This window comes from Sciurus vulgaris, assembly GCF_902686455.1.
Source record: "Sciurus vulgaris genome assembly, contig: HiC_scaffold_237_arrow_ctg1, whole genome shotgun sequence".
NCBI classification, from domain to species: domain Eukaryota; kingdom Metazoa; phylum Chordata; class Mammalia; order Rodentia; family Sciuridae; genus Sciurus; species Sciurus vulgaris.
The window spans coordinates 1,195,133-1,220,033 of NW_027632820.1; the positions used below are offsets into that span (position 1 = coordinate 1,195,133).

Consider the following 24,901-nt stretch of genomic DNA (forward strand, 5'->3'; position numbering starts at 1 on the left):
ATAGCTTTGCACTGAAACTTGTCTGTGTGTCTTTTGTTTGACAGAGCAGTTCTTGTTGTCCTATTTCATTTGTTTAAACTACTGGAATTGAACCCAAGGTTTTATGTATGTTAGGCAAGCACTATCCTACTGAGCCACATCCCCATTCCTTTTTATTTTATTTTATTGGGGGCATGGGTATTCTGGCTAAGTTGCCAAGGCTGGCCTCAAACTGTGATCTTCCTGCATTAGCCTCCTGAGTACTTATGATGACAAGCTTGTGCCATTGTGCCCAGCTTTATTTTGTTGTTTTTGTTCTAATTTAATACTTTTTTCAAATTGGTTACAAGCAATTTCACTCTTTTTGGTCCAGCAGAAAAACATTTATGCAATCTACCTAGCTAGTCCCTGAAGACATTGAGTGTACTACTGCTGCAGTTTAACTTTTCTGACAGATTTGATGTAACAAGCAGATTATCTCAGCAGTAAAATTGCATAAAGACAAATGTTCCTCCTGATTCAGCCTACACTGAAATCCTAAGAACACTCTGTGACCTTCCTCTTCCTCTGGGTTGATAAGAACCCAAAGCCATCTTATACCCTAACTTCACAAAGCCTTGGTCTTAGGTTTGAAAAATGAACATACCTGTTGCACATATATCTGTATTCCTGAGGTACAGTTGTAACATTTAGCCAAGGAAGTTTCCCATTTTGATACCCAAAAATGCTCAAAAATGGTATGTAAAATAATCTTCAACCTCAGAAGACTTAAATAATCTGATAGTGCTTCCAAAAGGCCCATGATGCATAGTAATTCATAGTGAGGACAATAGTAGTTTTCCTATATCACTGTTGACAACAGTAAATAGACCACATTTAAAAAAATATTTTTAGATATTGATAGACATTTATTTTATTCATTTATTTATATGCAGTACTGAGAAATGAACACAGTGCCTCACACATGCTAGGCAAGTGCTCTACCTGGGAGCCATAACCCCAGTCCCACCTTGTTTTTTAAATAAGAAACAAAGCACAAATTTGAATTTCCAGGATATTGTAAAAGACCAAAATACTGTAGCTGGAAATAAATCTGGAGAGCACCCAACTGTCTGCATCTCACCAGTAAAGGCTCAAGTAATCAGGAGTTATCCTTCAGGGTTGAGGTTCCATGGTAATATCATTAGCTTGTGAAGTCCACAGGCATAGTGTTTTCCTCATTTTCATGACCCATAGATGTGGTCTCTGAAAGCAAAAAGAATCACAGAGTGTGCTTTATCTACTCAATTATAGTTCATGGATAGCCAACTTTGTTAGATTATATTCCTACTCCCAACTCTCCATATTCTCCACTACAGGAATATTGTACATCCAAACCCTTAGTCATGTGACTTTCTGTGTCTCTCAAGGACAAAACCCATGTGCTTTCTTTTGGAATGTTTATGAACATGATATATGAGTTGAAGTTTTAAATGTGCCTGCTTAGATTGTTCCTACTGCCTGCTATGAAAGCTATACAAATCCAATAAGTTCCATGGTGATTAAAATTTTTCCTAAACTTCCATGTAAACATTCATTCATATCATTTCAAAAAGTGCATGTGTATACATTATGTGTATGTCTTCATATCATCACCTGTAGAGGTGGAACTAGAGTTGTGCCTATGTTCTCCTTCATCATGCCTCCCTATGAGTCCCATATCTCCTTTACATGTTAATTCTCCACCTTAGGTCTTCTGCTAATAAGGTAAAGGTAACTGTTTTTTAATTCAATGGCTATCCTGTGCATGTGTTTGGCCCTCACCACCTAGAGTTGCACTTATCATCTGGGAAATTATCTGCTATTAATATTTTCTTCATTCTTTTAATTTAATATTTTATTTGTCCTGTTTAGTTTTACATGACACTAGAATGTATTTTGGCATATTATACATACATGGAGCATAACTTTCCATCCTTGTGCTTGTGAATGATATGGAGTTACACTAGTCGTGAATTCATATGTGAACATAGGAAAGTTATGTTCAATTCATTTTACTGTCTTTCCTATTTTCATTCCCCCCCTTTCCTTCATTCTCCTTTATCTAATGTACTTCTATTACCCCACCTTATTGTGCATTAGCATCTGCATATCAAAGAGGATATTCAGCCTTTGGTTTTTTGGGATTGGCTTATTTCACTTAGTATGATAGTCTCCATTTCTGTCCATTTATTTGCAAATGCCATAATTTCATTTTTCTTTATGGCTCAGTAATATTCCATTGTACATATATACCACATTTCTTTATCCATTCATCTGTTGAAGGACATCTACATTGGTTCCATAGTTTAGCTATTGTAAATTGAGCTGCTATAAACATTGATGTGGCTATGTCATCATAGTATGTTGATTTTAAGTCCTTTGGGTATAAACCTAGGAGTAGGATAACTAGGTCAAATGGTGGTTCTATTCCAAATTTTCTGAGGAATCTCCATATTGCTTTCCAGAGTGGTTGCACCACTTTGCAGTCACCCCAGCAATGTATGAGTGAACATTTTTCACAATATCCTTGCCAACATTTATTCTTACTTGTATTCTTGATAATTATTATTCTGGCAGGAGTAAGATGAACTCTCAATGCCATTTCAATTTGTATTTCTCTAATCACTAGAGATGTTGAACATTTTTTATGTTTGTTGTGTTCTATTAATATTTTCAAAATAGTACAATCCTCACAGGTTAGGCAGAAGTTGCTCACATTTGCTCTTATTATGTTTCTTGGTGATAACTTGATCATAAATTTACACATAGCTTAAAGGAGAACCAGGAAAATACAGTTCTTCTTTGGGCAGCCCCATTCCAAAGAGATATATTATATTATAAGAGGAGGAGAAAACATTTTACTGAGTATCTAGCAGTGTTTGCTTCTTGTCTAGCCACTAAAATTCAATGTTAATTCTACTCTTGATATGCTCATTCCTACCCCAAAGATGACAACCCCAAACCCATCTGGCTACTGCACCCAACTTGAATTGTATATCTGGGTGACATGCAGTTGTCTCTCTCATTCAGATGTAGCTCCATGTGGTCCAGTGATTTATTAACAGAAGAATACCATCTGTGTTCTCCAACACCTAACAATCCATGGTTTAATACAAACTGGGTGGTTGTAGATGAAATGTCCTGTTCTTAAGTATTTCTTGGCCCTTCCACTACCATAGGACTTGGGAGGGATGGATTGAAAAACTAATTATTCTGAAGTCTCAAAGGATATTTAGGTAACTGAAAAAAAAAAAAAAAAAGAACATTGCTTTACCTTCCTAGGAGAAAGCAGCATTAGACAGAAGGAAAAGTCCTTGGTGACAAAAGGCACTGTTTTTGGTGGTAATCTGTGAGGACAGACACTAGTTAAAAAAAGTTTTAGTGGAAGTGTTGCAGGAGCAAAGTGAGACAAGGATTCAGAGCAAAATTAAATAGCAGCTCTTTTAAAATAAGAACTATTTGACTAGGTCATCTTGATGTGTCCATTGAAAGATTAGTAAATATTGATGAATAACTTTTGACAAAACCACATCAAAAAGTTAAAACTTTATGCCCAGTGCTGTGGCACTCACTTGTAATCTCAGTGGCTCAGGGTGTTGAAGCAGGAGGATTACAAGTTCAAAGTCAGCTTCATAAAATTACTGAGACCCTAAGAAACTTAGTGAGATCCTGTCTCAAAATGAAAAATAAAGGATTGTGGCTCAGTAGGTAAGTGTTCCAGCTTCAATCTCTCATACCCCAACCAAAGTGAAAATATTCCTTTTTATTACATATATATATATATATATATTTATGCACAAACACACAACTCCACCTTTGATCCTCTTTTCTTTCATTCTCCCATTAGGTGATGTGGACATTATGTGTTTCCCATTGTGTGCTTCCTTTATTTTTACATAATTCAGACCATATATCAGTCTAAGACAAGCATCTTCCTGATGGAATAAAATAATTCTACAAGCCAAAGATCTATTTGTAACCATATTTAAAAGTTGTTGAAATGAAAACAGCTATAGTTCATCTAAAAGTAGTTTAAAACAAGCATGGGGATTTTACAGTAAATTCTACCAGTAGTGTAGATCTGAAGATTCAGTCCATGAGGTGAAGAGGAGGGAGAAAAAGGGGTAGGATTGATACCGCTCTTTACCAGTGATGAGTCCTGCTTCCTCAGGTGTTGAAGTATAACGCCAGAGAAGCACACTGAGGCAAATGTAGAGTGGAAAATGCAGCTTTATTAAAGAAAAGTAAAAGCAGACTTCTTCCGGGTGGAAGAAGGGGACCCAAAGGCAGAATCCGTGGGATGAGCAAATCCTGCCTGTCCTTTTTATGGGTTTTATTCTCCCATTCTCTCCCCTTATCTCTTTCCTTCCTGCCTACAGGATTAGGCCTGGTTTTGCAGGTGAGAAGCGGATGGGGCAGGGGAGGGCCAAAGTGATTCAGGCAGGTAAGGGCCCAGGGGGCATTAATCAGCATCTTCCTGCCTGCAGTCTCTGACAAGGGCAGGTAAATTTGGTTATCAATGGGTTCTGCAGGTCCTTGACATTCCATTCTCCCACAGCAGTCTCCAACTTCCAGAGGCAGATGGTTTTATGGCCTCCATTTCCTTGATCCCTATTTCTACACTAACTGCCTGTCCCCAATTCTGGCTTCAGGAACACCTGTTTGAACAGACTTCCTGCAAGGCGGGTGTTCTGTATTTTGGCATTTCTATCAAGCTTTCTTGGGAGTTGTTGAAAGTTTTGTTTTAGTAGGAGTTTGTCACTTTAAGGGAAAAGCAGGAAGTTAAAAGTGAATGCGGAGAGGAGGGGAGCAAAAGAGATTAGACTACCATTCTGTCTCCAGAGGGAGTAAAAAGGCACTGCCTATAACAGCAGCTGAAAACTCCAGAAGTTGTAGATGATTTTTTTGTTTTTGTTTTCTGCTCAAAGCAGTTTCACTCCACGTTTTCTTTCCATTAAGAGAGGGAGAATTGCTACCAATGAGTGAGTGGGGTGTTGGCTGAAAGGAGGTGGGACAGAACAGCTCCTCCCCATTGATTGTTGCTGCTGTTTTTACTTCTGCAGTTTATATTTCTTTTATTGCAGTATAAAATCAGATTAACTTCCAGATTGTAGCTGAAGAATCCCCCAGATGCTTCTGCAAACAGTAATACAGCACTATGGGCCTACTCAGCTCTGGGTCCTACAGGCAACAGGGCTGCCCTACCCTGTGCAGGAGATTCCTTCTGAAGAGGCAATCAAATCTGCCTTTCTGAAAGTTACCTTTTGTTACAGCAATTATTTGAGTGTCATGACAACTGTCTTTATTAAAAACTGTTGACAGATTTGTGCTTTCTGTCTCTTGTCATTCTCTCTTTAGGACAAGTGGCATTGCCACAGCCAGGTGAAGACCTGTGGAGGCCATGACCAAGAAAAGAATTGCTATTATTGGGAGTGAATCCTGTGAACTCTCTTCTGTCAAGTTTTGCCTGTATGAAGACTTGGAATTGTTTGCTTTAAAAGGACTGATGACTTTGGAGGGCTGTGTAGGTATCAGATAAATCTCCTTGTCCCTTAATACTTGAAACTCTCCCTGTAGATGGGGGCATGCAACTGTAAGGCCCCCAAAAAGGAAACCCCAACTCTGTCCCATGGATGGATGGCAACCCCAATCAACCGCAGGAGGCGTCACTTGATGCAAACCGCAAGAGGTGTTTATTCCAGCGTGCTGGGACCCAACTCCAGGAGTCGAGTCCCTAGCAGAAAATCTTGTAGGTTTATAAAGGCAGAAACCACACATCGGGAGGGGTCACACATGAAAGGGGGAAAAGGGGGAACAAAGCTGCCAGGAAATTTCAAAGGGGGTCTGGATTTGCTGACAACATGTTTCACAATGTTTTACAACAGGCTGTAGATTCTGGTCAATAGTTTCTGGTAATCCTACTGTTTGAGCACTATCTGGCTATTAGGCTCAATTTACTCTTTTACTCTCTGTTTGGGAACAGAGAACAGCTTTAAGGGCTTTGTTCCCATTCCTGGGAGGGTGACCTTAGGGAGTTGAGATGATTGGGAGGGTGACCTTAGGGAGTTAAGATAACTGGGAGGGTGACCTCAGACAGCTTAAAAAAAATGTCCATTCTTTCATTTCCCCATTTTCTTTTCTGGTAAGTTCTAATCATGGAACTTCTGTCTCTATATACTCTTCTCCAAAGCTATTTCCTTGGCGGAGGGACTGGTATTGTTGCCTAAGCATTAGTACCTATACAGCACTTACTCTTTCCCTGATGAAGGTGACTAGGTGATTTCAGGCAGGCAAGAGCCCAGGGGGCGGGCCACCAATTAGCAGCCCCTTGTTTGCAGTCCTTGGTAAACAGTCCTTGATAAAGGCAGGTAAATTTGGTAATCAATGGGCTCTGGAGATCCTTGACATTCCATTCTTCCAGGGGCAGTCTCCAACTTCCAGAGGCAGATGATTTTATGGCCATTTCCTCGATTTGACCCGATCCCCTATTTCTACACTAACTACCTGTTCCCAATTCTGGCTTCATTCCCCCCTCTAATCTCAGGAACTCCATGCTGCTGGGGAAGGAGGTCGATGACCGCTCTAGCTTCTTCGAGCTGGAAGTGGGTGGCGTGGGGCAAGCAGCTTGGAGTTCCTTTTCTAAAAATCGGGTCAGTCAAGGGGTCCCAGGAAGAAGCCTGGTTGGGGAAGAGCAGGTTGTAAAGTCATCTGGGGGCGGCTGCTTCTATGATAGAAGAACAAAAAGACATGAGTACTGAAATGAGATTAGCACAAAGTAAATGTTGCAGCATCTGAAATATGCCACTGAGTATCATGAAAATGACAGAAGTTAATCTCTCATCAGGAAGTGAAAGAACTGAGAAATTGTTCCCATAACTAGGCCTAGCAAAGGCTGGAGAGAACAAGGCCTTTATTTGGGGACTTTAACATTGTCATAGATGTCCCCAGAAAATATAGTTAAGCTACTTAATGTCATCTGATTTTGTAGAATATCCCTTTATTGGTATAACCTGTGTTTACTAGAGATCTCTATACTTCTGTTACTTAGGAATAGATAATCATACTAACAAACATAGATTAAGTCTACCTGTGTAGCTTAGGAAGGTCTTAAACTGACTAAAAACTTCTGACTCTGGCAGTTTCTCTTGATAGTTATCAGGCACATTTGCTGAAGAATCTTTCTTTCATTTGTAGCTTCCAGCCTTTATTCTAGTGGGCTAATACAAGTGTACATCTTAAGTTACATTTAATTATTATTTCCTTTAAATGCCCAAGAATGGCTATATTTTGGTTTTAACTGTTTTGCTGGGTATCTATGATCAAGTTGGTCAAATTGACCTGGTTCCTGTCTTGTTAAAGAGTCAGCTGAGTTCCCACAGGGGTCACTTGTACAGAACTTAAGAGCGGCTCCTTAGCTCCACCAGTGACTTTGATTAGGCAGGGTCTCTTGATGAGGTGACTTCCTTTAGAAACATCAAGGGATGTTTCCCCTTTTCCATGACCCTCCTCTGCAGCAGATGCACTGGATAATTTTTCATCCTCTAGTCTCAACAATCTCCTTGATCAGGAGGTTGTGTGACCCAGAGTTGCAACGCTCCTTAGAGAAGTTCTCTTACTCCCTGGGTTCAGGCTAACGTTGAGGGCAAGACCCAAATATGGACTTTTCTTGACCTCTGTATTTAACTCCAATTTCTAAGTTTGATCTTAATTATCCATCAAGCCAGTCTCACCCGTCATAAATTAAGGGTAATGGGCTTTAACTTTAATGTCCATAACTTTACAGTTATTTACCCTTTTATCTAACTGCAGTCTGCATTAGTACTGGAAGTTACCACTATCTATTCTATAGGTGATGGCTTATTATCACAAGTTACCTAGGTTGTTTGTTCTTGGAGCAGCTACTTCTGCAAAACATTAACAGGTAACAGTTTTACAAAATGAAATTAGCAAGAGTAAAAATATATTCAGCTTGTATAATAGCTATCTTGAATTTTGATTGAGAACTACATTCTATCCCCTATTTGAGATCACAGTACTTTTACAACAAGAACCAATCTTTGACTATACCAATCTTTGACTATAACTTTAAATAAGCTGAAGTCTGGCTTATTTTGGAGCTATTCTACACACAGTGAGGTGGGAGGCAGAGCCTTATCTCAGGTAAGGCGTGGCTCTTTACAGATCTTAAGTGTTCTAATTCTGATGTTGATCTTTGCTTCTTTTCCTTAAATACCATTAAGTAGTTTACATATACTGTTTCCTGAGTCTATGTAAACTTTATAATTAACACAATTTAACATAGTATCTAAAACATGAATCAAAGAAAGGCTGAGAGAGCTTTTAACTTTCCTTTTGTGTGATTAAGTGGCAAAATGTTTTCATGTTTCTTTCATGTTTCACAATATTAACCTTTAAACAAATCAGACTCTAATGTTTAGAAATACATTTACATTTGAAATTCTTTATCCCAGTGTAAAAAGTAACAAATTTTACACATACCCTATTGATAGCAGGTCCTATAATAGAACATTAAATGATAGAAATAAATCCCCAATAAAATTTACTCTTTATAAGTTTAAGATTACCATTACAGACAAGTTTAATCTGGAGGATAGCAGAGCTTAATAAATTCCTTGCTTTAAAAACTTGTGGTCCTGAAAAATATGAACACATTTAATATACAACTAGTGACCATTTCACAAATACCTTGACACTTTTATCTTACCAAATTGAGTTTTTAAAGAGAAATATAGGCTCTGTAGCAAAGTACAATACTCTGTAATAGTTGTTTAACCATAATTGTATACACCCCAATTTTTAAGACTAATTGTTCTAAAGAATAAAACTTAATAGACACAAAGAGTAAATTAGTGTTTCAAATCCATGTCATTTTACCATGTCATTTTACCATATAGATTAAACTTTGGTTTATATCAGAACATTAGTATTTCACCTTAGGAAAAACCTTCAATAGTTTTAGCTGTCTCACATACATATAACCAACTTAGTTACACACAAACTTGTTGAAACTTGCCCTTTACTTACATAGACTTTCTTAGCACTTACTTAGACCCTCATGTATTTCATCACACAAGCACTTTCTTACCCAGAAACATTTCCTTTTTCCTTTTACTAAATACATTTCCATACCCAGAACCTTTTATTTTCTCTTTCCTATTTGTTGACCCCTTTTTGTTCACATTCTGAAACAACTCTTATGAAATTTCTGAATTTAGATAAATTACTCTATTTTAATAAGATTAAATATTCTGTTGTTCATAGTACTCTAATTGAAACACAGTTGAAACTTTTGGGACCCTTTGTATATAGAATTGCACTTGTTAGGACATAACTCTTAGTAACCTTGTTTTTAGTTTAGTGATGACACAAAGCAAGTTTAAACCCTTTTATTTACCAACCTATGAAAACACCAATAATGTTTAAGTATGATACCCCATGGAATTTAAGGAGTTAAAAGTACTCGATGTTATTTAACAATTAGCATTTTAACTTTGTAAATTAATCAGATATCTCTACAAACACATTAGAGTAATATCATACATGTTAACTCTAATTCACTTATTCTGTAAAAACCAAGATATCAGACAAGTGTTCTGTACAGTATTTGCTGTCTCTATCCTGTTGAAGAAAAGTCCTAGAAACAATTGATATTAGACACTTTATTAACATCAATATTTTATTAGCTTGACCACCTAGAGACTTGCAAGTTATTTTCAAAGACATTTTACTCTTATTAGTTTACCCAATTTGAACCTTTTTTAAATCACGTGAATTAAAAGTATCTGGATCCATTTTTAAATCTTAATTTTAGGAGCGCTCAGTTTTGATACAGACAAAACATGACATCAGACAGCACAACATACAAATAACACAAAATCAAGCCCTTGTAACTTTATAGGTGAATCTCCATTGCAGTGTAATAGATATTCAAAAACTCTAGTTGAATAAAAAATAGAACTGATCAAAAAATCATGAGCTCAAAAAAAAACATATAATTAAAAATATAGCATTTACTTTGCTGGAGTTTTAAAGACTCTTTTTACCTTTTCTTTCCCTGGGTTTGAGACCGGTCTTCTACTGAGCCTTTAGGCTTCTTTTATTTATATTTCAATGTAAACCTTGACTGAGATCTGGAAGGATCTAACAGGTTTTAACAGAAACTCTGTGTCTAAGGCATTTTAGCCACCTCATCAGGACAGGTTGGATGTTAAAATTATGAGACCTTATTTTTCATTACTTTTGAGACTGAAGCTACTTTGCTAAGTTACCCTTCAGGGCTGTCGGGAGGGGGAGTCCAGAGAAGGAACCTTTGGGGTCCACCTGAGAGTAGCCCGGTCCGAGAACCCCCCAGTTGTTCCAACCCTTCCTCCACCTTGTCCGCCACAAACACACAACAGAACCAGATACAGACGGGCGCCAATCTCTGATCCACCAATTGAACCCCATCAGCGCCCTTACCGACGAAGACTACCAGGCGTCCCTGGCTCTCCTTCCACCCTTAGGGCATCCCCCAGGGCTGCAACCTGTGGCCCCCCAGGCACATCTGCCGGCCACTGTTCGGCCACTCTCATGAGTCACCGAACGGCTGCCACCGAAAACCGAAAGCGCGCTCACAGAACCAGACCAACTAGCAAAACACAAGACAAAGACAGACAACTTCGGGGTACCCCTTCTTACCTCCAATGTCGACTCCGCGGATGAGGGGGCCATCTTATCCTGGACGAGCCCCCAAATGTAAGGCCCCCAAAAGGAAACCCCAACTCTGTCCCATGGATGGACGGCAACCCCAATCAACCGCAGGAGGCGTCACTTGATGCAAACTGCAAGAGGTGTTTATTCCAGCGCGCTGGGACCCAACTCCAGGAGTCGAGTCCCTAGCAGAAAATCTTGTAGGTTTATAAAGGCAGAAACCACACATCGGGAGGGGTCACACATGAAAGGGGGAAAAGGGGGAACAAAGCTGCCAGGAAATTTCAAAGGGGGTCTGGGTTTGCTGACAACATGTTTCACAATGTTTTACAACAGGCTGTAGATTCTGGTCAATAGTTTCTGGTAATCCTACTGTTTGAGCATTATCTGGCTATCAGGCTCAATTTACTCTTTTACTCTCTGTTTGGGAACAGAGAACAGCTTTAAGGGCTTTGTTCCCATTCCTGGGAGGGTGACCTTAGGGAGTTGAGATGACTGGGAGGGTGACCTTAGGGAGTTAAGATAACTGGGAGGGTGACCTCAGACAGCTTAAAAAAAAGTCCATTCTTTCACAACTTTTTATCTCATGTTAGGTAATATGAGAGCTTGTTAGTGACTAAACCTGATAAAATTCTGCCTGTTGACTTAACATCTCCCCACCTCACATTTATGAGGGTTTCTCTTTCCCTCTGTTGGCTACAAAATGCATTGCACATGTCCCTTTTTTTCCTTTTCTATTGTCTATGAAAACCACAGACAATATTTTCATTTCATTAGTTTTTCTGTTTTTCAGGAGAGGGAAACAATCTGGTGAAGCAGGGAGGATGAGTAACAGAACAACCTATATTAGAAAGCACAAAGGGATTAGAAAATGTAGAGTGGTTGTTTCTGATATGTCTAAAAGGCAAACGAGCTAGAATTACCTGCTAACAACTCCTTTCAGGAATACCTCCCTCCAATCTTCAACATCACTTTTTCTATTAAAAAATATTCAGGCATTTTTCTGACATTTCTTGTCCTTGAATAACGTATAAAATTTGATAGTATTGTTTGCTGTAAACTTCTTGCTTTGAAAAGTTCAAAGTTCTTTGTCTTCCAGAAGAGGGTAGAGCGCACCAGCAAATGGGTTTTCTTGTTCTGACACATACTCAGTTTTAAAGTTAAATTGTCTTAAATTGTTTTAATATGCACATCCAACCCTACAACTTGTTAGTAACCATTGAAAATATCATCTATTTAAATGGTATGCTTATTAAGTGCCAAAAAGTATCAATCACCTTCATTGACCTCTAACTTGGTTTACTTTTAAGCTCATTTTCTGGACAAGTGAATGGAATTGAGGTGTCACAGGTATATTTCACATCATAAAAACTAACACAGTGTTGGCCAGCTACTTAAAAGTGGCCTTATGACATTTCTTAGTTGAACAAATGTGTTCTATCTTGACTCCATTTTGGGAACTAATTCTTACTATAGTCTTATTCAGATCTAAAATGAATCCCCTTAGCAAATCCCTATACCTTTATCATAATAATATGTAGACTGAAAACCCTGTTAATTTATTTTTATTAACAGAAAATTCTACTCTTGAAATCCAGTCACACCTTAGTGTAGAAGTTAAGAGCACTGTTTTAGATTCAAAGACAGTCATTCACAAGAAGTATGGGCGTGGGCAAATCATTAAACCCCTCTCTGACCCCTATTTTGTTTTGTTTTTTTTTTTAATCTTTAGGAAGGGATAATAGTAATACCTCCTTTGTACAGTGATCATAGCGAGTAAGTGAATGAATAATTACATTAATCACTTATAAAAGTGAGAGCTCTGCATATGGTTACATGTCAGTTATTATTCATGCCTTGAGTGAGACCCCCACATTTTGAGTCTTCTTAAGCATCCTAGCCAGGTTTGGCAATTACTGAATGGCAGTGAAATCAGTTGAGGCAGGGATGATGTTGGGAGTGTAGCCTTTATTCTGCCTGATTATCAGTTTTGTGGTTTTTAAACTCTAAAGGGATTTGAAGTTAAAATCTGCTGAATATACAGCCTGAGGATTTCATTTTTATTATCCTCTGGGAAAAATTTCAACACTTTATAAACTGCTTCTATAAAAAAATATACTTTCATTATAATGCTCTGACTTCTCTGACTTTTCTTAACACAAATATACCTATATGGCTCACTATTATATTCTAAAACCAAGAATGATGCCTGGCATATATTTCCGATCCAATATATTTATGTTTAATAAGTGGATTTTTGAAAAGAAAGCTGTCCTGAGTAGCTGCTAAGAATGTTTATTGAGCTATAGATCCTCCTTTTCACATTTTTCAGTTACATAGCTGTGGAGACTAAGGTATTATAAACATTCTTTAATGGACTGAATATATTTTGCATGTTGCTGTTGGTTACCTTGAGAACGTTTTCCTGATATGTACTTCTCTATCCATCCCATGATCATTATTTGGAGTCTAGTTGTCCTTCCATTCCCCAAAACTTGTTTATAATTTGTTAGAGGTTTCATATGTAGGATTGATCTAAGCACTTTGAAATTCCGCCTCCACTGGTGGGTGTCCAATAAGAATCCTGGGAATTCACGGATTCTATTTTCTCATTTTTTGTGACAGTTTCCTGGGATTCAGTGTATTTTTATTTTCTTCTCTGGTAGTACCACTTACTCTCCTATTGTGATTTCTCTTTCATTTTTCTATCTGCCAAACAAGTGTTTTCTCAGACACCACCACTTCTATTTTCTGATCATGTTCCACCTACCAAACTGGTATTGTCTCCTCCTTGTAGAGCTGAAATTTTCTAATAATAATTATATGAGCTCTTAAGACATTAATTTCAATCAATTCTTGATCTCTTCATTAACATTAAGTGAGACCGATGCTACAAAGTAGGTTGTGGTATGATATATATATATATATATCAGTTTACTCTGATGTTATCTTATGAATGAAATTACTTGAAAAGTTAATAAATTTCTTTCAAAATGCTAAGGATTTAATAAGTACTCAATTTTATAAAATAATCTTGGTATTTTTTAGTCAAACTGCAGATCTAAAAATCATTAAAGCATGCTAAACTGTGCTTTTCAAACTTTAATGTACATATGAATTACTGGAGATTCTCATGAACTCCATGGTATACTATGGAGTATACCAAAATTGTCCATTTCTGATAAGCCCTAGGTGATATTTATGCTGATGATCAGATAACTATTTTACATAGTAAAGTTTTAAAGTGTAGCAGATAGACAAATTATTGTCATGTGGGCACAATATAATATAAAATGTTACTGTTACTATTTCATCAGAAAATTAAACAATATACACCCTTTAATGAAATATGTTTTTAAAAAATCATAAATTTCATAACTCCTTCTTCCTCAAAAAAATGGCAAAAAAGGTAATAAGACAACAAATGGATTGAAAAACAATTAAAAGGATATATTTGTCCACTTTTCTACATATTTAAGAATTAATCACTGGGAGAACTTTAACAAAAAATGATGTCAGCCCATTCATGAGATTCTGGTTGTGTTGATCTGGAGTCCCAATAAAGCACTTTACTAGGTAATACAGGAACCATTAACAGCTAAAATGTTAATTATGGCAGAGATATAGACATAAACACAACATAAATGAATACTTTGGTTGAAATAGGTAAAATAAATAAGAAAATACTTGAAAGAAGACTACTGAAAACCTTATTAGCAGTCAAGAAGAAATAATTATTAGGCAGACAAATGAGTATGAGTAAATTTTGGATTCCTAGACTAAATAATTCTTTAATAAGAATTGGGAGGAAAATAAACCTGAATGTGGACAAATCCAACACTCTGTTTTGTAGATATTTAATGTTTTATAATACCCACTCTCCTAATATTTATTCGCTTATGTAATACAAAGGAAGGAGAGGGTCCAAATTGGTTAAGGTGATTTTCTATAATCAAAAAGAATATAAATGTAATAGATTTGAAAACCTGTGGTTTGTGACACTTCAGTGACAGTGTAATAGGCTGGATTCATATTGCATTATTTTATTTGATTACCACCTTAACACCATGAAGTAATTAATTGGACATTTTTGAGGAAGCAAAAAGTTTGTTGTAGGAGGGAAGACACTGAATTAGGGATTAATGTCATCTGAGCCAGTTCTTCTCAGTTTTCATGTGCATCTGAAACAGTTGAGAATTTTGTTACATTAGTTCTGATTCATTAAGTCTAGAGAGGGGCCTAAAATTCTGCATTTCTAACAATATCCCTAGTGATCCCCTTTGTGCTGGTCCACAGACCATACTTTGGGAAGCAAGGATCTAGAACAGTGGTTCTCAAATTTCAGTTATTTTTTCTTAAGCAAGTAACTTGATTTCTTTTTATTTTATGAATAATGCTGACAGTAACACCTTTAACAATAATCTTCATTTGCAAGTCTGAATATTTCTTTATAAGGCTCTGTAAATTTCAAGGATTTTTATATACATTGCAGAATTACTCAGAAAATATTACACTAACTTATACTCTCCCTAGTATGTTTTGATCTAACCCATTTTTACTCAATTAAATGACTGTTACCCAGCAATAGTAACAATGGAGTAAATAACAACTTATACTGAAAAGAAACTTAGTATGTTTTCTTGAGAGCAATGTCTCAATATATACAAAAATTTTTGAGACTTGTTCATTCAGCTGGGAAGTTCTCACTTAGAATTTCTTGTGATTGCCATCTGATCAGTGCTAAGACTGAATTTAATGTGAACTACTTTGTTCACATGTTTAGAACTTTAGGTGGGATAGCTAGAATTTCTGGGGGCTATTTGAATATTTCTCTATCCTGGATATTTTCTTCCATGTGCCTAGGTTGGGCTTCCTAACAGTATTGTGGTCTCAATGTAGTTGGAGTTTTTATAGTAAAGATTTAGAATATCCTCAAAAAGCCCAGGTGTTCAAGTCTTGGTATCCAATGCAGCATAGTCCAGAAGTGGGTCTTTTGGAAAGTGATTCATTCATTAGGGCTCTGACATCATCATTGAATTAATTCATTGACAGCTGAATGGATTACTAGGCAGTGGTAGAAACTGTAGGCAGATGGGACATTGTTGAAAAACAGATCACAGGTTCAGGGGGGTTACCCTTGGGGACTCTATCTTGTTCTGGGCCTCTTCCCCCAACCCCTGCTTCCTGGCTACCATGAGCTGAGAAGCTTTTCCTCTGCCATACCCTTCCACCATGATTTTCTGCCTTGCCTGAAGCCAAAAGCAGTGGAGATGAAACCTCTGAATCCATGAGCCAAAAGAATTATTTCTCATTGTCAGGTATTTGGGTCACAGCTACCAAAGCTAAATTCTTACATGGCTGCTGGGTTACACCAAAGTAAGCCTTCTAAGGCACCCAGGTGGTAGATGCAAGGCTATTTATTACTTAGTATTGAAAGACATTCAGTGCCATTTCAACTGTATACTGTTGGTCAAAAGCAAGTCATAAAGATACTGAGATTCAAGGGGAAGGAACTAAACAGAGGCCCAAGAACTGGGAGATATATGGAGGTGGTGTATGTGTGCATTTGTTTAAATGGGCATTTATTTCAGGAAATTTTTCAACTATTCACTGGCTATTTTTGTAAATCATGAAATTAGTTCTCAAGTTGACATGAATACTTCTAATTTACTGCAGGAAATTCCTCAAGAAGGGAGAGTCAGTATTTACAAATTGGTGATCATAATACTTCTAAGGAGATGATGTACTTCAGTGACTACACCATCCCAGATCATTATCTTAACTTCATGCACAATTCCCAGGTCCTTGAGTATTTCAGGATGTATGCCAAAGACTTCAACCTTTTAAAGTATATCCAGTTCAAGGTAGGCAGTTTTGTGGGTGTCTTTGTGTTTGAAGTTCTTCATCAATTAAATGAATAATGTGGCTTCATTTACCAGTGCTTATGTGTAAATATTAGGTTGATATGCTCAAGTACAAAGACTCCACTCTTTGTTCTATCTCTAAAATACCCGTGGGAAAGTCTCTCATATATTTTTGCTCCAGATACAGAAAGATACCTGCCCCCAGTGTTTTCATTGTCTTCATTTCATACTCTGCTTATAATAAAGGAGATGAGGGGAATAAATAGGTATGGGAACATTAAATCTTTCTGGTTCCACTTTTCCACTATTGCTTTATTCTTTATACTTTCTGAGGTAATTTTCAATATATTATTTTATGTGATCACCAAAAAAATCTGGTGAAATACGTAGTGACTCAGAAGTTATTGAGAAAGCAAAGAAATTAAATCTGGTGGAGAGAGAAGAACACTGAATAAGGAAACAAAACCCTGAATTCCGGCCCTTGTTGTTACCATTAATTAACTTGTGACTTGAGATGAGTTAATTTCTCAAATTTAAATTATCATAATTTTCTTTTTATGTAAAAGAAGATGATTGTACTGTATGACTTCTGGTTCCTTTCTTCTCTAAAGTCTGCTGTGATTTTCCTATAATTTATAATCATGACCATAAACAGATAAATCACCTGGCTTAAAATCCAAAATTTCCACCTTTTTCTGTTTAGCAATAATAATAAAATGGAAATATCTGGTGACAATTTCCAAGCCAGTCATGTACAGCCCAGTGGTGCATCTCTGACCTGTTTAAGTGACAGTTCTTGAACAAGTTTGTTAATGTACTAGGCAGTGATGATGCAAAGACAAAATAATAAGTAACTTAACTAAGTAACTGTGTTTAAAGACACAGAAAAATGAAGAAAATTATTATTATACATATAAGTAATAAACCAAGTGATAAGTGCTATAGAGATCTGTGCATTACAGCTCAGAAGAGGGAAGTTTAACCCATCAGGGAAGAGGAATCAAGTTCCAGGAAAGACTTTTAGAGAAGATAATGTCTAAGCTGAGTCTTGAATAGAAAGGAGTCTACCAAATGAAGAAGGAATAAAAGGATGATCCAAGTAGAAGCACCAGCTTGTGTAAAAACACATGACAGGAACTATAAGTAGTACAGGATGGTTTAGGCTTAGTGTCTCTACTATTCAACCAAGGCATTATAGCCAAGGCCCTAGAACCTCATTGGAATGCATTCTTGATGTTTCCTTAGACTGGCAGAGTAGCCCATATTTGTTGTTTTTTTTAAAAAAACTAAAAATTATACCAGTATTTCCCTATCGCACAGCCTCTTTATAATTATCTGTAAAGTGGGCATATGTAAAAGGCAAAGAGAGATTCCTTTAAAAAATAAGAGCCACTGAAATATTTTCCTACTCCAACATGAAAGGGTACCTCATAGTCACATGTTTGAGGTAAGTCAAAGAGAACAGAATTTGGGTGTCAGAAGATATCAGAGAGTTTTGGGATGTCTGGGGTTAGTGAAGGAATAGGTGTTTAGTGCGCAGAGTTTCACAGAAGTACAGGATAAATTCAGAATTTATTCAAATGCTACAATGCCTTAATGCAGAGACTAAAAGTCCTCAAAAATCCTACTTTTCTGGAGGTACAGGAGAGTACATTATTCTGTCAACTCCATTTTACTTTATGTGCCTTATAGAAGTCTTCTCATTTGGACCACAACCTCAAACAAAACTGTTCTTTATGGAGTATGAAAATCAAATATTCTTGCAAGGACCCTACTGATGTGATGGTACCTGTGGTATCAACATTTTGTGTAACATTTTGCAGGATAAGTTGTGTCTGGGAAGATATACATTGTACTGGTTATGGTTACAGTCCCCTGTGTATGTTACTTTTCTTTCAGACCACTGTGTACAGTGTGAAGAAGAGGCCTGATTTCTCTACTTCAGGTCAATGGGAGGTGGTCACTGAGTGTGATGGGAAAAAGGAGGTTAATGTCTTTGATGGAGACATGGTTTGCACTGGCCATCACACTAATGCTCACTTACCCCTGGAAAGCTTTCCAGGTGGGTGACCTACCAGAAACTTAACTAAGAATGGAGGTTGACCCTCAAGCGATGCCTTTGACACTGAGGAATAGAAGGTTGTGGTCTGAGTGATTTTTACCTTGGGTTGAAATAAGGCCTACCCTAATTGTGCATGTTCCCTTGAAAATGGAATAATTTGTATTATTGTCATTTGGGCAATGATAATTTTAGAGTTTAGAGGTCTGTGAACAATCATGCCACCACATAATGCCATTTCAGTCAATGCTGGAGTACATACAGAATGGTGATCCCATAAGATTTTAATGTGGACTGAAAAATTCCTATTGGCTAAGTAGTATCATAGCCATTATAATATCATGGTGATGTTGATTTACAAACCCATCTGCGCTGACAGTTGTATAAAATTTAGCTCACACAATTTTGTATGTGGTACATAATAATAATAAACAACCATGTTATGGGTTTATGTATTTACTACATTTAGCTTAGAGTATACTGCTTCTATTTATAGAAACATTTAGTGTAAAGCAGACTGTCATGTTACACCATTATACAAATAATACCTCAACATTTTTGAAGAGTTTTTAAAGGCAAGCACAGTGATGAGTTATATGTATTATCTCATTTAACCCTCAAAAATGGCCCTGGGGGTCTGTACATTTTTTATGACAATTTTACAGATTAAAAAAAATTGAAACTAAGTGAAACTAAGTACTTTTCCTGAGGAAAACATGAGTAACAAATGGAAGACTTCAGAATGGATCTTACCTTAAAAACATAAATGAGAAGAAAGACAATAGGATATGACAAAGAAATGATTAGGATGCAGAGTATAAAGAATGAGATTCTCATACAGCCAGGAGGACCATTGTGAAATCATTTTTATATACTGACTTTAAATGATTTTTTTTCTGTCTAATCTCTCATTTTTGAAAATGTTCAGATCTACAGAAAAGCAGTTCAATAATAAATACATTGAACATTCATATATCTTTTACCTAGATTCACCTATCAAATATGGCCATATTTGCTTTTTCTGTTTTCCCTTTTAAAAGATAGGAAGATCCAAACAATATGTAGTATACATATATACTTAAGAACTTTTTTAATGTAAGTCAAAAATCATTAATATATACCTAAGCAAAAGGGCACTCTGTTATATACCATAATACAATTATCACATTTGTGAAATTTAACATTGAAAAAATACATTATCTAAAATGTTGGCATATTCAAATTTCCACAGATGTCTCAATAATATTCTTTTCTTTTTTCTTTTGGGTACTAGGGATTGGACCCAGAGTCACTTTACCACTGAATTACATTCCCAGTCCCTTGTATTGTTTTAGATAGGGTCTCACTAAGTTGCTTAGGGCCTTGCTAAATTGTCTCAGCAATTTGAAGTTAATTAGTGAGATGATACTTGGATGTTGTGTTTTCCAACAATTTTTCACTTAGTTATTTAAGCATGAATATCTTTTGTAGTTGCAAAACAAATTGAGGTGTTATGGAATAATAAGAGGTACATAAATAGTGTCAGCATGTAGCATTCTAATTATAATATCTTAGAATAGCAAAAGGCAAATTATAGCCTGAGACCTGCACATAATCTGATATACCTAGACTATATGGCAAAGGTAGATGAGTAGTTAAATATATCTCTAGGTCTATTAGGTAAGAAACTGTTTCTATGCTCTGCTAAATAAAAATTTTGGGGGTTTGGGATTTAGCTCAGTGGCAGAGCACTTGCCTAGAATTTAAGCAACTGAGTGACATAAAAATAAATCTGTAATAAAAGTATTGTAGAATTACCACAGCACCTGACCCAATAATATTCTTTCTAGCTTTTTATTTTCTTTTCTAAATCGAGGATCCTAAAATCATGTCTATTTGGCTTTCTATTCTAAGGCAAATTGTATAGAAGGCAGATAGGAAGGGAGCCCTAAAGTCAACTGTAATAGTTCAGGGGAGATAGGGAGGAAACAAAACTATTCTAGGTAATCTTCCTTTTTAAGGGATAAAGAGCATAGTCTTGGTAAGCAGATATGAGATAGTTTTGTGACTTGGCCATCTATGTAAATGGTGGTACTGCTAGTGAAAGAGAATAGGTTTAGAGAGAAAAATAAAATCATGAGTTTGGGATGCAGAAAAGAATCTTCCTAAAAGTTAGAATCAAAGCAAATTAAATTCAAAAAATCAAGGATAGTTGTAAACCATAAAATATTTCTGAGGCTAGGCCAGGAAGATAATGGAATGAGGACTGTCAGAGCCTACTGACTTAAAGCTCAGAAATTAAGACTGTTTTAAAACTGAATTAAGACTTTTTATATTTTAAAGACCCAAGATACTGGAAACTTGGCTTTCTTATTTTGAAACCCTTATTCCATGCTCTCTCTAGAAAACACTACTTAATATGTCCAAAGTATCCCAAAAGAGTTTATAGAAAGCTATTTTAATAGAAATTCTAAAATACTAGGCTGTATAACATTGGTCAAGTCACTTCACTTCTCTTGACTTCAGTTTCCACATCTATACAACCTAGATAATGACACCTATTCTATCTCCTTCATAGAGTTTGTGTGACTGTCAAGTTAATGAATGGAAATATAATTTAAACTCTAAATTGCTATAGGGATGTAATTTATTACACAGTTTGGGAAATGAAGTTCTAAATCTACTTCTGGTGCCTTTGGAATTAGAAATGGACTGAACAGAATATTAACAGACAAGTTCTGCCAGACTTAATAATATGTGGACAGAAACTATTGGCCTATGGCCTTATGATACCACAGAGTGTTAATATTACTTATGAAACCACATATGCATTCCTCAAATAAGACTCTTCTTCTTTCACTTCTCCAGTGCTTTCCCATCTCAGTGACTCCTAGGGTTCAGCTTTTGCTCTGAAAAGCTGAGGTAAAGTAGAACTTATGTAAAGTAGAACTTTTCCAAATTTCATTGGGAGACTGAGTGAAAACCATTGACATTGTTTAACCACCTCCACCAAAGCAAAAAATTACTTACATGATTTATTTCTCTCTTTTCCCTTCTTTCCCTCTCTCTTGGTCACTCTCATTTCTCCTCTTCATCTTTATTGGCACTCATAGAGCTCTGAACCAGCATCCAACAATAAATGATGATCTGTCAAATATATAATTTCTGGCTTGGTAAAAGTGAAATGATATGTGAAGTAATTCACAGAGGCAGCTGCCATATTTGAGGATGGCTCCAGAGAGGACAACATAGATGCTGTTATCTTTGCCACAGGTTGTAGGTTTGCCTTTGCTTTTCGTGAAGTTTCCATCAAAGTGGTCAAAACAAGATATCCCTATATCAAAAGGTCTTCCCCCAACCTAGAAAAGTCAATTCTTGCTATCATAGGCCTGATTCAATCCTTAGGAGCCATTATGTCCATTGCAGAGCTCCAAGGATGCTGGGCCACTCAAGTATTTAAAGGTAAGTGACTGTACAAATTGACTACTTAATTACTTGATTATGTTTAATTGTGTGTATGTACTTGCTTTTAAATAGCAGTATGTATGACTGAAATGTTGAGGGTTGCATAATATTTGGCATAAAGTTATTACTAGAACATTTATTTTTAAGTGACTCTAAAGTAGTAATTTATAACCATAAACATATATTAGAATCACTTGGGATATTTTCCAAACTCAGTGATGCTTTGATCTCATCTCTGGTGATGCTTATTCAGTACATCTGTTTGGGACAGGCATAAGATTTTTTGACGAAATTTTTCCCAAATGATTACACTCATCTAAATTTTGGACAACTGGCATATATTTGTGAAGTAAAAGAATGCCACCTTTCATTATAGAGAATGTCAAATATAGAAATGGTGTAACTTAATTTCAGACAGCAAGTTAACACCTGGTAGGAGACTAGTCCAGAATGTAGAATATTCAACTTTCAAATCCTCACACCCTCTTTACATACCTTCTTTCAGTTTAGGCTAGGATTACTGGAAAGAAACTTTGAAGTTTGGGATAGTAGGCTCAATATGAGTCAACAAAGGATAAGGCTTCTAAAAGGCATGATTTAATCTAGCATCATCAAAAACTCATTATGTCCCAGAACACATAATTGTTCTCTAAACTTATCAGACTACCACCTGAAAATATTATAAAATTGAAACTGAAATTCAGTGAATAAGGAGAGAGATAAGAATGATTTAAGGAATGAGAAAATATATCATTTGAAATGCAGATGAATTTTCTGGAGAAGTTTAGGCAAAATCAGTTAAGATCTGGGGGAGATCTGAGAGTTCCCTTCAAATATTTGAAGGAATAACCTACTAAGTAGGGCAGAGAGTCAAACTAGAACCAAGGAGGGAAATCTTGAGGGTTGCATAATATCTGCTTAACATTAAAAAATTAAAAAAAATACAAGACCTTTTCCTTTTTTGTCCATATAAAGGTTTTTTTTTTTCTTAATTTGTTGTTTTTAGATATACATGACAGTAAGGTGTATTTTGACATATTATATACATGGAGTGCAATCCATTCCAATTTGGATCCCATTCTTGTGGTTCAACATGTGGAGTTACACTGGTCTTATATTCATATATAAGCAAAGGAATGTTATGTCAATTCATTCTACTGTCTTTCCCATTCTCATTCCTCCTCCTTTCCCTTCATTCCCCTTTGTCTAATCCAGTGAACATCCTTACTTTTCCTCCCTATCCTCCCCTATTATGAGTTATCATCCACCTACCAGAGAGTACTTTGGGCTTTTATTTCTTGGGACTGGTTAATTTCTTTTTAAAAAAAAATTTTTTGGTGTAGATGGACTAATACCTTTATATTATTCATTTTTATGGGGTATTGAGGATCAAACCCAGGACCTCATACATGCTGATCAAGCACTGAAACATTGAGCCACAACCCTAGTCCTGATTTATTTCACTTAGCATGATATTCTTCAGTTCCATCCATTTACTAGCAAAAGCTATAATTTTATTCTTCTTTATGGCTGAGTAATATTCCATTGTGTATATACACCACATTTTCTTTATCTGTTCATCTGTTGAAGGGCACCTAGGTTGGTTCCATAGCTATTCTATCATGAATTGAGTGCTATAAACACTGATGTGGCTGTGTCACTGTAGTCTGCTGATTTTAAGTCCTTTGGGGATAAACCAAGGAGTGGGATAACTGGGTCAAATAATGGTTCCATTCTAAGTTTTCTGAGGAATCTCCATACTGCTTTCTACAGTGGTTGCACCAGTTTGCAGTCCACCAGCAATGTATGAGTGAATATTTTCCCCTACATCCTTGCCAACATTTACTGTTACTTGTATTTTGATATATTTCTGACTGAGATGAACTCTCAGTATAGTTTTTTTAACATCATTATTTTTTTATTATTGTAAACAAATGGGATACATGTTGTTTCTCTATTTGTACATGGAGTCAAGGCATACCATTTGTGTAATCATAAATTTACATAGGGCAATGTTGCTTGATTCATTCTGTTATGTTTTTCCTTCCCCCCACCCCTCCCACCCCTCTTTTCCCTCTATACAGTCCTTCCTTCCTCCATTCTTACCCCCCTCCTTATCCCTAACCCCAAACCTAACCCTAACCCTAAGGCTAACACCTCGCACCCCCCATTATATGTCCTCATCTGCTTATCAGCGAGATCATTCGTCCTTAATTTTTTTTTGAGATTGGCTTATCTCACTTAGCATGATAGTCTCCATTTTCATCCATTTGACTGCAAATGCCGTAATTTTGTCATTCTTCATGGCAGAGTAATATTCCATTGTATATATATGTCACAGTTTCTTTATGCATACATCAACTGAAGGGAATCTAGGTTGGTTCCACAATCTGGCTATGGTAAATTGAGCAGCAACGAGCATTGATGTGGCTGTAAGTCTGTAGTATGCTGATTTTAAGTCCTTTGGGCATAGGCCAAGGAGTGAGATAGCTGGGTCAAATGGTGGTTCCATTCCAAGCTTTCTGAGGAATCTCCATACTGCTTTCTACAGTGGTTGTGCCAGTTTGCAGTCCACCCGCATTGTATGAGTGAACATTTTCCCCTATACCCTTGTCAACATTTACTGTTACTTATATTCTTGACATATTTCTGACTGAAATGAACTCTCAGTATAATTTTAATTTACATTTCTCTCATTACTAGGGATGTTGACCATTTTTTCATATTTTCTGACCATTTGCATTTCTTCTGTGAAGTGCCTGTTTGGTTCCTTTGCCCATTTATCGATTGAGTTTGGGGGGATTTTTGGTATTAAGCTTTTTGA

The 24,901-nt window shown here is 36.5% G+C and overlaps 1 pseudogene across 1 annotated transcript in view; it reads left to right on the forward strand.

The window, feature by feature from the left end:
• Positions 1-5,401: 5,401 nt before the first annotated feature.
• LOC306652459 (flavin-containing monooxygenase 5-like) overlaps positions 5,402-24,901 on the forward strand; it is a 29,817-nt pseudogene continuing 10,317 nt past the window's right edge. Inside the window, exons 1-4 of the transcript in view lie at positions 5,402-5,535; positions 16,387-16,574; positions 18,474-18,640; positions 21,726-22,074. The product of the transcript in view is annotated as a flavin-containing monooxygenase 5-like (transcript). The remainder of the gene's footprint in view (positions 5,536-16,386; positions 16,575-18,473; positions 18,641-21,725; positions 22,075-24,901) is intronic.